The 11,640-nt window shown below is 50.0% G+C and overlaps 2 non-coding genes and 1 pseudogene across 2 annotated transcripts; all 3 read right to left on the minus strand.

The window, feature by feature from the left end:
- Positions 1 to 1,620: 1,620 nt before the first annotated feature.
- Positions 1,621 to 1,705, minus strand: LOC125992926 (U5 spliceosomal RNA; annotated as a pseudogene).
- A 1,301-nt stretch (positions 1,706 to 3,006) lies between these two features.
- LOC125992914 (U1 spliceosomal RNA) lies at positions 3,007 to 3,172 on the minus strand. Its single transcript, XR_007489860.1, has one exon. It is a non-coding gene; the product is annotated as a U1 spliceosomal RNA (small nuclear RNA).
- A 5,862-nt stretch (positions 3,173 to 9,034) lies between these two features.
- On the minus strand, positions 9,035 to 9,107 carry trnat-agu (transfer RNA threonine (anticodon AGU)). Its single transcript has one exon. It is a non-coding gene; the product is annotated as a tRNA-Thr (tRNA).
- Positions 9,108 to 11,640: the final 2,533 nt, after the last annotated feature.

Raw genomic sequence — 11,640 nt, forward strand, 5'->3', positions numbered from 1 at the left:
TGACACGCCTCTACAGCATTGCGTGGACATCGGGGACGGTGCCTCTGGATTGGCAGACTGGGGTGGTGGTTCCCCTCTTTAAGACGGGAGACCGGAGGTTGTGTTCCAACTATAGGGGAATCACACTCCTCAGCCTCCCTGGTAAGGTCTATTCAGGGGTGCTGGAGATGATGGTCTGTCGGGAGGTCGAACCTCGGATTAAGGAGGAGCAGTGTGGCTTTTGTCCTGGCCATGGAACAGTGGACCAGCTCTACACCCTGGGCAGGATCCTCGAGGGGGCATGGGAGTTCGCCCAACCTGTCCACATGTGTTTTGTGGACTTGGAGAAGGGGTTCAATCGTGTCCTTCGGGAAGTTTTGTGGAGGGTGCTTCGGGAGTACGGGGTGCTGAGCCAACTGATAAGGGCGGTTTGGTCCCTGTATCACCAATACCAGAGTTTGGTCCGCATTTCTGGCAGTAAGTCAGATTCTTTCCCAGTGAGGGCTGGACTCTGCCAAGGCTGCCCTTTGTCACCGATTCTGTTCATAATGGTTATGGACAGAATTTCTACACGCAGCCAAGGCGTTGAGGGGGTCCAGTTCTGGGACCTCAGCATTGCGTCTCTGCTTTTTGCAGATGACGTGGTGCTGTTGGCTTCTTCAAGCCGTGATCTCCAGCTCTCACTGGGGTGGTTCGCAGCCGAGTGTGAAGTGGTCGGGATGAGGGTCAGCACCTCCAAATCCGAGGCCATGGTCCTCGGTCGGAAAAGGGTGGGATGCCCTCTCCGGATCGGGGATGAGATCCTGCCCCAAGTGGAGGAGTTCAAGTATCTTTGGGTCTTGTTCACGAGTGAGAGCAGGATGGAGCGCGAGATCGACAGGCGGTTTGGTGCAGCGTCGGCAGTAATGCGAACTCTGTACTAATCCGTCGTGGTGAAGAGAGAGCTGAGACAAAAGGCAAAGCTCTCAATTTACCGGTCGATCTACGCTCCTACCCTCAACTATGGTCACGAGCTTTGGGTCGTGACCGAAAGAACGAGATCCAGAATACAAGCGGCCGAAATGAGTTTCCTCTGCAGGGTGTCCGGGCTCTCCCTTGAGAAGCTTGGTCATCCGGGAGGGACTCGGAGTAGAGCCGCTGCTCTTCTACGGTGAGAGGAGCCAGATGAGGTGGCTCAGGCATCTCATCAGGATGCCTCCTGGACGCCTCCCTTTGGAAGTGTTCCGGACATGTCCCACCGGTAGGAGACCTCGCGGGCGATCCAGGACGTGCTGGAAAGACTATGTCTCTCGGCTGGCCTGGGAACGCCTTGGGATTCCCCGGGTTGAGTTGGATGAAGTGGCTGGGGAGAGGGAAGCCTGGGAGTCCCTCCTAAAGCTGTCTCCCCCTCGACCCAACCCGGATAAGCGGAATAGGATGGATAAATGGATGGATGATAAACGAGGTTTTAAACGTGATTGTCTGTCTGCACTCGGCATAATTTCTCTGTTTATGTGAACATGTTCACACGTGCCGGTATAAATTATGTGAACGTATGATTGTTGCACGGAGTATGATATAGGCGGCTATCCGTTGCAATATTGATATTCTTTCGCAGAGCATCAACAAATTGAGATATACTCTTATTGTTCCTCTCCACGGAAATGGTATACTCTTTATTGTTCCTCTCCACAGAAATCTTTAGTAAAAGGCGAAAGATTTATTCGATCTGAAGAGAAACGAGTGATCTGAAAATCTGAGTCAAAACGGGCCACCCCACTGCTGGTCTCACTAAATTCACAGGCGGTCTCACACTCAAATTGCAGCAACCATTCCTTCTAATACAAACAATAGAAGTTGATGGATTTACTATACTTACAAAGACTCAAGCAAAATAGAATGTTTAAACGAGTATTTTGTGTTCATTAATGTCTCACTTACTTTAAACATTGTTGGCGCACAGGATTGTAGGTATCTGATCGAACACTGATGGCGCTCGTTCTTTCAATTATATTGGGCGTCTATTTTGATTATTGATGGTAAAAACAGTTGTATGTCTTGGTACGTGTACTTTTGGTCTGAGAGAACGGGAAATGATCCCATCCCTGTGTTTTATTTGAAAATTTGTAATTTCATAACTTTATTCAACACAAATCGGGAAACAAAATACGATCGTAATTTCTCAAATGATTTTTCAAACTTCGGAAATGCTCTATGTCTCCCTTGTGTCGCAAATAATTGAGGCTTTTGACGTTGCTGGCATGGTTTGGAGTGTAATTCACCTCCACTGCGTTGGTGGCGTTTGATATTTGACATTAGAAAATATTTCTGTCATTTTACTTTAGAAAGTAAAAGTTGTTTTCTAGAAATCCATACTTGTGATGTATGAGGAACAACAATCGGGCGCATTCTTAAAAAGACAGACCTACAGCCGACAAAAAGGTTTTGATACGTTCATATCATATGACGAGTCAGAAACGTGGTAATTACATATTATTTTGCATTTGCTAATTTGGTGAATACAGTTTAACGAGCAAATGCACAGTGTTAGAGATTCGCTCAGTCCAACTTATTTTGCAAGAACCACACGGGAGACGAGTAAGTCCCTTTAGACACCTGCAGGTGGAGAGTCCATTCGTCGCTGTGCGTACAGCGATGTTCGAATGGAGGTCTGACTCTCGCCTCCTGCAAGAGCATTTTTATTAAGAGAAACAGGGTGGGGGTAAGAGTGGACTGAATAGAGAAAGCCCTTGACCTCTAGTCAAAACATAGCAAGGGGTGTTTTACGACTTTGTGTAGGATGGGACACGCTAGGTGATTTATCACAGGTTGCATTCCAACATAAGCATAAAACTAATCTAGCTAGGTTATTTATTACAGGCTGCATTCCAACATAATCATACGATAAGAATAATCTGGAGAACCCTGACACACAGTTCCAGAGTACAGTTAATTACATAATCAAAAGCGTTCAGTGTGTCACAGCATCGCAGACTTAAACTCCATGTGCATACTACTGCGCTTAATTTTTGTTTTCATCAGAAAGACCAGAGGAGAGCGCGAACACAGTCCCCCACTACCAGAAATAATGCAGTCAAGATTCACACAGTAGGGGAATTTGCAGAGGTCAGCACAACCGTAGTGCAATGGCTGAGCCTCACATGGGGTGAACCACCTTCTTGATCATGGGCCGACGTCTTTACCGCACACGCCATTTTCAGTCACGGGCTTAATTGCTAAAAACGTGTGGCACACATACACACTCAGTGGATGAAACAGGATTCGTAGAACTGTTTAAGTCAAAGTCAAAGTCAAAGTCAGCTTTATTGTCAATTTGTCCACATGCCGAAGACATACAAAGAAACCGAAATTTCGTTCCCCCCTATCCCATGGTGACAAGACATGGGCCACAACAGACAAACAAGTAAACAAGTATAACAAAAGCGTGCTGAATAAATAATGAATAAATAACACAACAAATAAATAAATAAATAAGAGGAGCAAAAAAAGGAGCAAGTGTGCGTACAGCAGACATTCCAGAAAATAGCGCAACAGTGCCGCACGCTACGCAGAAGGGGGTAGCGAGTTCAGGGCCCTAACAGCTTGGAGAAAGAAGCTGTTGGCGAGTCTGGTGGTGCGGGAGCGCAGGCTCCTATACCTCTTCCCAGAGGGCAGAAGGTCAAACAAAGAGTGAGCCGGGTGACTCACATCTCTGGCAATCGAGGTTGCCTTGCGGGCGAGATGGGAGGTGTAAATGTCCTTCAGGGAGGGGAGCGAAGCACCAATAATCTTACCAGCCGTATTCACTATGCGCTGCAGGGCCTTCAAGTTCTGTTCAGTGCAGTTACCACCCCAGACAGCGATGCAACTGGTGAGGACGCTCTCAATGGTGCCACGGTAGAATGTAGACAGGACTGCCTGAGGAGCACATGCACGCCTGAGCTTCCGCAGGAAGTACAGGCGGCGCTGAGCTTTCTTTGCCAGTGACGAGGTGTTTGCGGACCAGGAGAGGTCCTCACTGATGTGCACCCCCAGGAACTTGGTGCAGCTCACCCACTCCACCACAGCACCGTCGATGATCAGCGGCAGGTGTGTTGTGTGACCCTTCCGGAAGTCAACAACGATTTCCTTGGTCTTATTGACGTTCAGCAGGAGGTTGTTGTCCCTGCACCACATGGTCAGAAGGTCAACTTCCGACCTGTACCGAGTCTCGTCGCCCTTCGTGATGAGACCCACCATGGTCGTGTCGTCAGCAAACTTCACTATGCGGTTGTCGCTGTAGGTCGCAGTGCAGTCATGCGTCAGCAGGGTGAAGAGCAATGGACTAAGCACGCAGCCCTGGGGGCCCCCGTGCATGCATTGCCTTTTTTAACCTGAGAACCCTAAAACTGTATGAATTTGTATTTATTGAAAACGTCCAACATTACCACTGAATAATATTTTTTTTCCTGAACAAGTTTTGAAAATGACAAATATATCAAATAACAATAACATAAGCAGTTCACCGCCACACAGCCCCAAGCACCGGCATCGACTTCCAGGCGTGTGGCAGCGTGGACTTCCATCCCTGGAGGTGGCACTTCCATCCACAGAGGTCGAAGAGAGCTCCATAGAATAGGACCGGGTGTGCGTGAAACATATAATAGTTTTTCAAACCTTCTGTGTCACTCCAAATCATTAAATCCTTCAAACTAGTGGTAGAGTGTCCGCCCTGAGACTGGAAGGTTGTGGGTTCAAACCCCGGCCGGGTCATACCTATAAAAATGGGACCAATTGCCTCCCTGCTTGGCACTCAACATTAAGGGGTGGAATTGGGTGTTAGATCACCAAATGATTCCCGAGCGCGGCACCGCTGCTGCTCACTGCTCCCCTCTCCCCCAGGGGATGGATCAAAATCACACGGGGATGGGTTGAATGCAGAGGACAAATCTCACCACACCCAGATGTGTGTGTGATGATCATTGGGAAAAAAAAACTCTCCGTTCTCTGTGTCACTTACAAGCAAAGCCACTAAAGATGCCGGTAGTACATGGGGCCCTTCGTCATCTTCGTCATCCCGTGATCGAATCCTTTGTCCTTTAAGTAAACAACCGCCGCGCCGCTGATGTCACTTGCAGTTCAAACTACAGTAATCCCTTGCTACATCACGGTTCGTTTATCCATTTTTCGTTTTTTTTTTTATTTTGAAAATTTGTGACAAAAAATCACGTATAAGTTGCTCCTCAGTATAAGTCGCCCCCCCACCCAAACTATGAAAAGAAACGTGACTTATAGTCCAGAAAATACGGTAATGACAACACACAATACAACAAAACACAACACAACAATACTTACCTTTCCTTTAAAATCTTTTTCTCTACCTAACACAGACAGATAATGGGAGAATGTGTCACAATGTGAAGGAGATGTATTGGGTAATGCAGAAACAAAATAAAAACTATTATTTAATGTTAGACACATTATCCACTAGGCTACTTTCCTCTTGACATTCATTAAATTGACAACGAAGGGACTTGAACCCCTTAATCTTCTGATCCAGTCAGTTAACTCCACTTGAATCTAGGCTGTAGATTTACTGTATATGCTCAAAAATCATTGCACTGCTATCACTTGTCAGAATTTCCTGTATGGCTATCTGGCCTAATGGATAAGATTTCAAATCTAAACAGGTATTCATGTCTAGTGTATCATCAAATTGAAAGAGGAAAATATGTCACGGTCGGGTGTGGAGCATGGAGCAGGACGACCAAGTGCAGCCCGGACCAGGGTCCACCGAAGCAACTCAAAATACAGACTCGGTAAACTGACATGACCTAAACAATAACTTGACTGACCAGGACGTGAAACAAGAAGACAGCAGGACACGACGGCACCAAGACAGCACGCCAACACCGAACGACAGCAACCAAAACCAAAACCAATGATCCGACAGGGAGAGAGGGGCAGACAGGACTTTTATACACGACAGGTAACGAGAGGCAGGTGGGAACAATCACACTGATCATGGGCACACAGGAGGGGAGGGGCGAGCACACAGACAGAAACCAAGACAGACACATAGTGGAGCAGTTGGGGGCGAGACGTGACAGAACCCCCCCCACAAGGGACGTCTCCCGACGTCCCAAAAAAAAAAAAAACTAGGGGAACCGAACCGCGCCGCACTCGGGCGGCGACTTGGGGAACCGAACCGCGCCGCACTCGGGCGGCGACTTGGGGAACCGAACCGCGCCGCACTCGGGCGGCGACTTGGGGAACCGAACCGCGCCGCACTCGGGCGGCGACTTGGGGAACCGAACCGCACCGCACTCGGGCGGCGACTTGGGGAACCGAACCGCACCGCACTCGGGCGGCGACTTGGGGAACCGAACCGCACCGCACTCGGGCGGCGACTTGGGGAACCGAACCGCACTCGGGCGGTGACTTGGGGGAACCGAACCGCACTCTGGCGGCGACTTCGGGGAACAGATCCGCACTCTGGCGGCGACTGCGGGGACAGATCCGCACTCTGGCGGCGACTGCGGGGACAGATCCGCACTCTGGCGGCGACTGCGGGGACAGATCCGCACTCTGGCGGCGACTGCGGGGACAGATCCGCACTCTGGCGGCGACTGCGGGGACAGATCCGCACTCTGGCGGCGACTGCGGGGACAGATCCGCACTCTGGCGGCGACTGCGGGGACAGATCCGCACTCTGGCGGCGACTGCGGGGACAGATCCGCACTCTGGCGGCGACTGCGGGGACAGATCCGCACTCTGGCGGCGACTGCGGGGACAGATCCGCACTCTGGCGGCGACTGCGGGGACAGATCCGCACTCGGGCGGTGACTGCGGGGACAGATCCGCACTCGGGCGGTGACTGCGGGGACAGATCCGCACTCTGGCGGTGACCTAGGGGACAGAGCCGCACTCTGGCGGTGACCTAGGGGACAGAGCCGCACTCTGGCGGTGACTTCGGGAACAGAACCGCGCTCGGGCGGCGACTTGGGGAACACAACAGCACACGGGCGGCGACTTGGGGAAACAGAACCGCACTCCGCGGAAACTCGGGGAAACACAACCGCACTGGGGCGGCGCCTTGGGAAGTCTGTACCGCGATCGGCGGCCACTCACAAAGTCCGTACAGTGATCGGCGACATTCGGAAGGCGGGGCTGTGCGCGGCGGCAAGAGCCATCACGCGCCGCAGCAGAGGGAGCGGAGCCAGGGACGATCGCGGGTCCGACGCAGCTGGCTTGGATGTCTGGCGACGTTCGCGGGTCCTGCGACGCTGGGGTGGAGCCCGATGGCGGCCGTGAGTCTGATGACGCCGGGGGGGCACTCCGATAGCGGCCGCGGGTCCGGCGTCGCGGCAGCGAAGTCCGACGACGGTCGCAGAGCTGATGGCGCCGGGGGGGAATTCCGATGGCGGCCGTGAGCCCGGCGTCGCTGGAGCAAGATCCGATGGCGGCTGCAAGCCCATGGCGCTGGAACATGCTCGGATGTGGATCGGGCGTCGCAGCGGGAGCTGGTGGTGAAGGGTGGTCCAAGCGCTGGCCGCTGTGATGGTCGGATCATTCTGTCACGGTCGGGTGTGGAGCATGGAGCAGGACGACCAAGTGCAGCCCGGACCAGGGTCCACCGAAGCAACTCAAAATACAGACTCGGTAAACTGACATGACCTAAACAATAACTTGACTGACCGGGACGTGAAACAAGAAGACAGCAGGACACGACGGCACCAAGACAGCACGCCAACACCGAACGACAGCAACCAAAACCAAAACCAATGATCCGACAGGGAGAGAGGGGCAGACAGGACTTTTATACACGACAGGTAACGAGAGGCAGGTGGGAACAATCACACTGATCATGGGCACACAGGAGGGGAGGGGCGAGCACACAGACAGAAACCAAGACAGACACATAGTGGAGCAGTTGGGGGCGAGACGTGACAAAATATAGGTAAACTGTTTTTGTGCTGTTTTGATCTTTGTTGTGGTGACCCCAAATGTCAGTGACAAAAGCCAAAAGAAAGAGGCACATTTTTCATCTGATGTACAATTTTTAATTTGTTTCTCTTGACTCCAGTTGAGCAACCTGTGCTTGCTGATATTCACAATCCCTGCTTACTTTGCTGCCCTACCCCTTAAAAGAAGAAAAGGTTATTTTAGTCTGAGCAACCTGCTCCCTACTGAAAATAGGGTTTTCAACTAAGGTTTCCAACTAGGACTAGGGTTTCCAACTAGGGCTAGAGTTAGGGTTAGGGCTAGTTTGGACTAGGTATATAAAAAGTCTGCCCCACCTGAGGACCGAACTCTTGACCTTTAGATTGTGAGACTGGCATGCTAGCACCTGCATTAATGAGGCTGTGCATTTACAGTTTTACAATTCTTTTTTACTGTAAAATTGATCCAACCACCGGCCATTTCAATCAAACTGAACTTCACAGAAAGATAAAGTGACTTTTAGTCTGAGCATTCTGAAACTAGGGTTTCCAACTCGGGTTAGGGAAGCCAACTAAGGTTTCAAATTGTGGCCAGGGTTTCCAACTGGGGCTTCCAACGAGGATGAGGGTTTCCAATTCGGGCTAGAGTTAGGACTATATAAAAGTGTGCCCTGTGTGAGGGTCGAATTTACGACCTCCAGATTATGAGACTGACACACTACCACTTCCGCGAACGAGGCTATGCATTTGCAATTTGTGCAATTGTTTTTTACTGTAAAATTGATTCAACCACCGCCCATTTTGATCAAACTTAACTAGGCTAGGGCTAGGGTTTCCAACTAGGACTAGGGTTTACAGGTAGGGCTAGATTTAGGGTTGGAATATATATAAATCATGCACCGTGTGAGGATCAAACTCTCGACTTTCAGATTACGACACTGACGCGCTACCGCCTGCGCCAACGAGAATTTGTGGCACCTGTCTTAAAATTCTATTTTACTGTAAAATTGATTCAACCACCGGCCATTTCCATCAAACTGAACTTCATCAAAAGAAAAAGGTACTTCTGTCTGACCATTCTCAAAGTTGGGTTTCCAACTGGGGCTAGGGTTTCCAACAAGGGCTCGAGTTAGGGTTAGGACTAAATAAGACATAGCCCCGTGTGAGGGTTGAACTCACGACTTTCAGTTTACTAGACTGACGCGCTACCGCCTGCGCTACCGAGGCCATGAATAGTTGGTTTTACAGAGCTATTTTACTGTAAAATTGATTCAACCACTGGCCATTTCAATTAAACTCAACTTCACAGACAGTAAACCTTATTCTATGTATTATTTATTATTCTTTTCTATACTGTCAGAAAGGTTTTGGTTTCTGATTTCTTTTTTGTTGTGCTGACTCCCCCCCAATCTCCATTTTCAGTGCAACAAAGTGACAAAAACCAAAAGAAAAAATGCTTTCTCTATTGCACACTAGAGCCAGCATTTCCAACTAGGGCTAGGGTTTCCAACTAGGGTTCCAACTCCGGGTAGGGTTTCAAACTAGGAATTCCAACTGGGGCAAGGGTTTCCAATTAGGGTTTCCAACTCGGGCTGGGGTTTCCAACTAGAGACAACATTGGACAGCTGCCACTTGTTGGGAACCTTTAAATGTTTAGTCTTATCAACGAATGTGTTTCAGAGGCCAGATTTAAAACGTGGCTTCTGGTTTTCGTGAACCAAACCCATTAAAAAAAGTGAAAGAATGAAACAGTTCTTAATAGGAGAAGCCTGGTTAGCTCAGGTGGTAGAGCATGCAAGTCTTAATCTCAGGGTTGTGGGTTCTATCCCCATATTGGGCAGCCCACACTTGTCGGGAACCTTTGATTCTTTAGTCTTATCAATAGATGTGTTTCAGAGGCCACACTTAAAACATTTCTCTATTTCCCCTAACCCATTCAAAAAAAATGAAAAAATGAAACAATTCCAAGGTCGAAAAGCCTGGTTAGCTCAGTGGGGAGAACATGCGACTCTTAAACTCAGGGCCGTGGGTTCGGTTCCCACATTGGGCATCCTTGCTTGTTGGGAACCGTTAAACAGTCTTATCAAGGCCACACTGAAAACATGGAGTATTTCACATGGCGATGTGGCCTAATGGATAAGGCACCTGACTTCGGATCAGACGATCCCTTTCATAGTCAATTTAACGTGTCATGCTTTGAAATCAAAAACTTGACTTCAGTCTGAACCAACTCTTGACTGATTGATTGAACTTTATTCATCCCACAGCAGGGAAATTCACTTGTCACAGCAGCGCATATCAGTGCAATAATAATACGAGTGCAAGAATAAAACAAGTGCCAGAATTACAAAAAAGGGTAAATAACAGACAAGGATAAACACAAGTGCTGCTAGTAGAGACGAAACACATTCATTTTATCAGGCGGCATGCATGTTGTAAAGTCTGACAGCAGAGGGAATGAAGGACCTGAGGAACCGTTCCTTCCTACACCGAGGGTGCAAAAGTCTGCCGCTAAAGGAGCTGCTCAGGAACCGCACACTCTCATGGAGGTGGTGAGAGGTGTTGTCCATGATGGATTTAAGCTTAATCAACGTCCTCCTCTCACCCACAACCTCAATGGAGTCCAGGGGACAGCCCAGAACAGAGCTCGCTCTTCTGAGCATCTTATTCAGTCCCCCCCTGTCCCGGTCACTACTGCCCCCACCCCAGCAGACCACAGCGTAGATGATGGCCGAGGCCACCATAGAGTCATAGAAGGTCCGGAGGAGAGCCCTGCACACACCGAAGGACCTCAGTCTCCTCAGCAGATGGAGGCGACTCTGGCCCTTTTTGTACAGGATATGGGTGTGATCAGTCCAGTCCAGTCCAGTTTGTTGTTAAGGCGAACACCCAGGAATTTGTAGTTCTCCACTACCTCACTGTCCGATCCCTGGATGTTCATTGGAGTGAAGATGGGTGCTGTCCTCCCGAAGCTCACAATCAACCCCTTCGTCTTGCTGGTGTTGTTCACCTGATGCTGGTTGAGCTCACACCAGCTGACAAAGTCCTTGATGACCAACCTATATTCCAGATCGTTCCCCTCTGCGACATTTCAAACAATGGCCATGTCGTCGGAGAACTTCTGGATTTGGCAGTGTGCGGTGTCGTGGGTAAAGTCTGACGTGAACAGGGTGAAAAGGAAAGGAGCACCCTACCCTGGGGGACACCAGTGCTGCAGTGCACCACGTCGGACTCACTGCGATGTAACCTCACAAACTGCGGCCGGTCGGTGAGGAAGTCCGTTGTCCATGCAGTCAGGCACTGGTCCACACCCGCATTCTCCATCTTCACCCTAAGCAGTGACGGCTGGATGGTGTTAAAAGCGCTGAAGAAAACAAAGAACATGATCTTCCCAGTGCTCCTGTTGTCCTCCAGGTGAAGCAGTGTTCTGTGCAGTAAATAAATCAATGCATTGTCCACCCCAACACCAGGCAGGTAAGCAAACTGCAGGGGGTCCAGCTGCGCTCCCACTAGTGAACGCAGGTGACCCAGGATGATCCTCTTCATAGTCTTCATCAGGTGGGAAGTCAAGGCAATAGGCCTGAAGTGGTTAGGCTCCTTGGGGCATGGCACCTTTGGTACAGGGACCACGCAGGAGGTCTTCCACAGTACTGGGACCTTGTTCAGGCTCAGGCTTAGGTTGAACAGGTACCTGACCACACCACTCAGCTGGTCCGCACAATCCCTGAGCAGTCTCGGCCAGATGCCGTCTGGGCCCGGG

This window comes from Syngnathus scovelli, unplaced genomic scaffold, assembly GCF_024217435.2.
Source record: "Syngnathus scovelli strain Florida unplaced genomic scaffold, RoL_Ssco_1.2 HiC_scaffold_24, whole genome shotgun sequence".
NCBI classification, from domain to species: domain Eukaryota; kingdom Metazoa; phylum Chordata; class Actinopteri; order Syngnathiformes; family Syngnathidae; genus Syngnathus; species Syngnathus scovelli.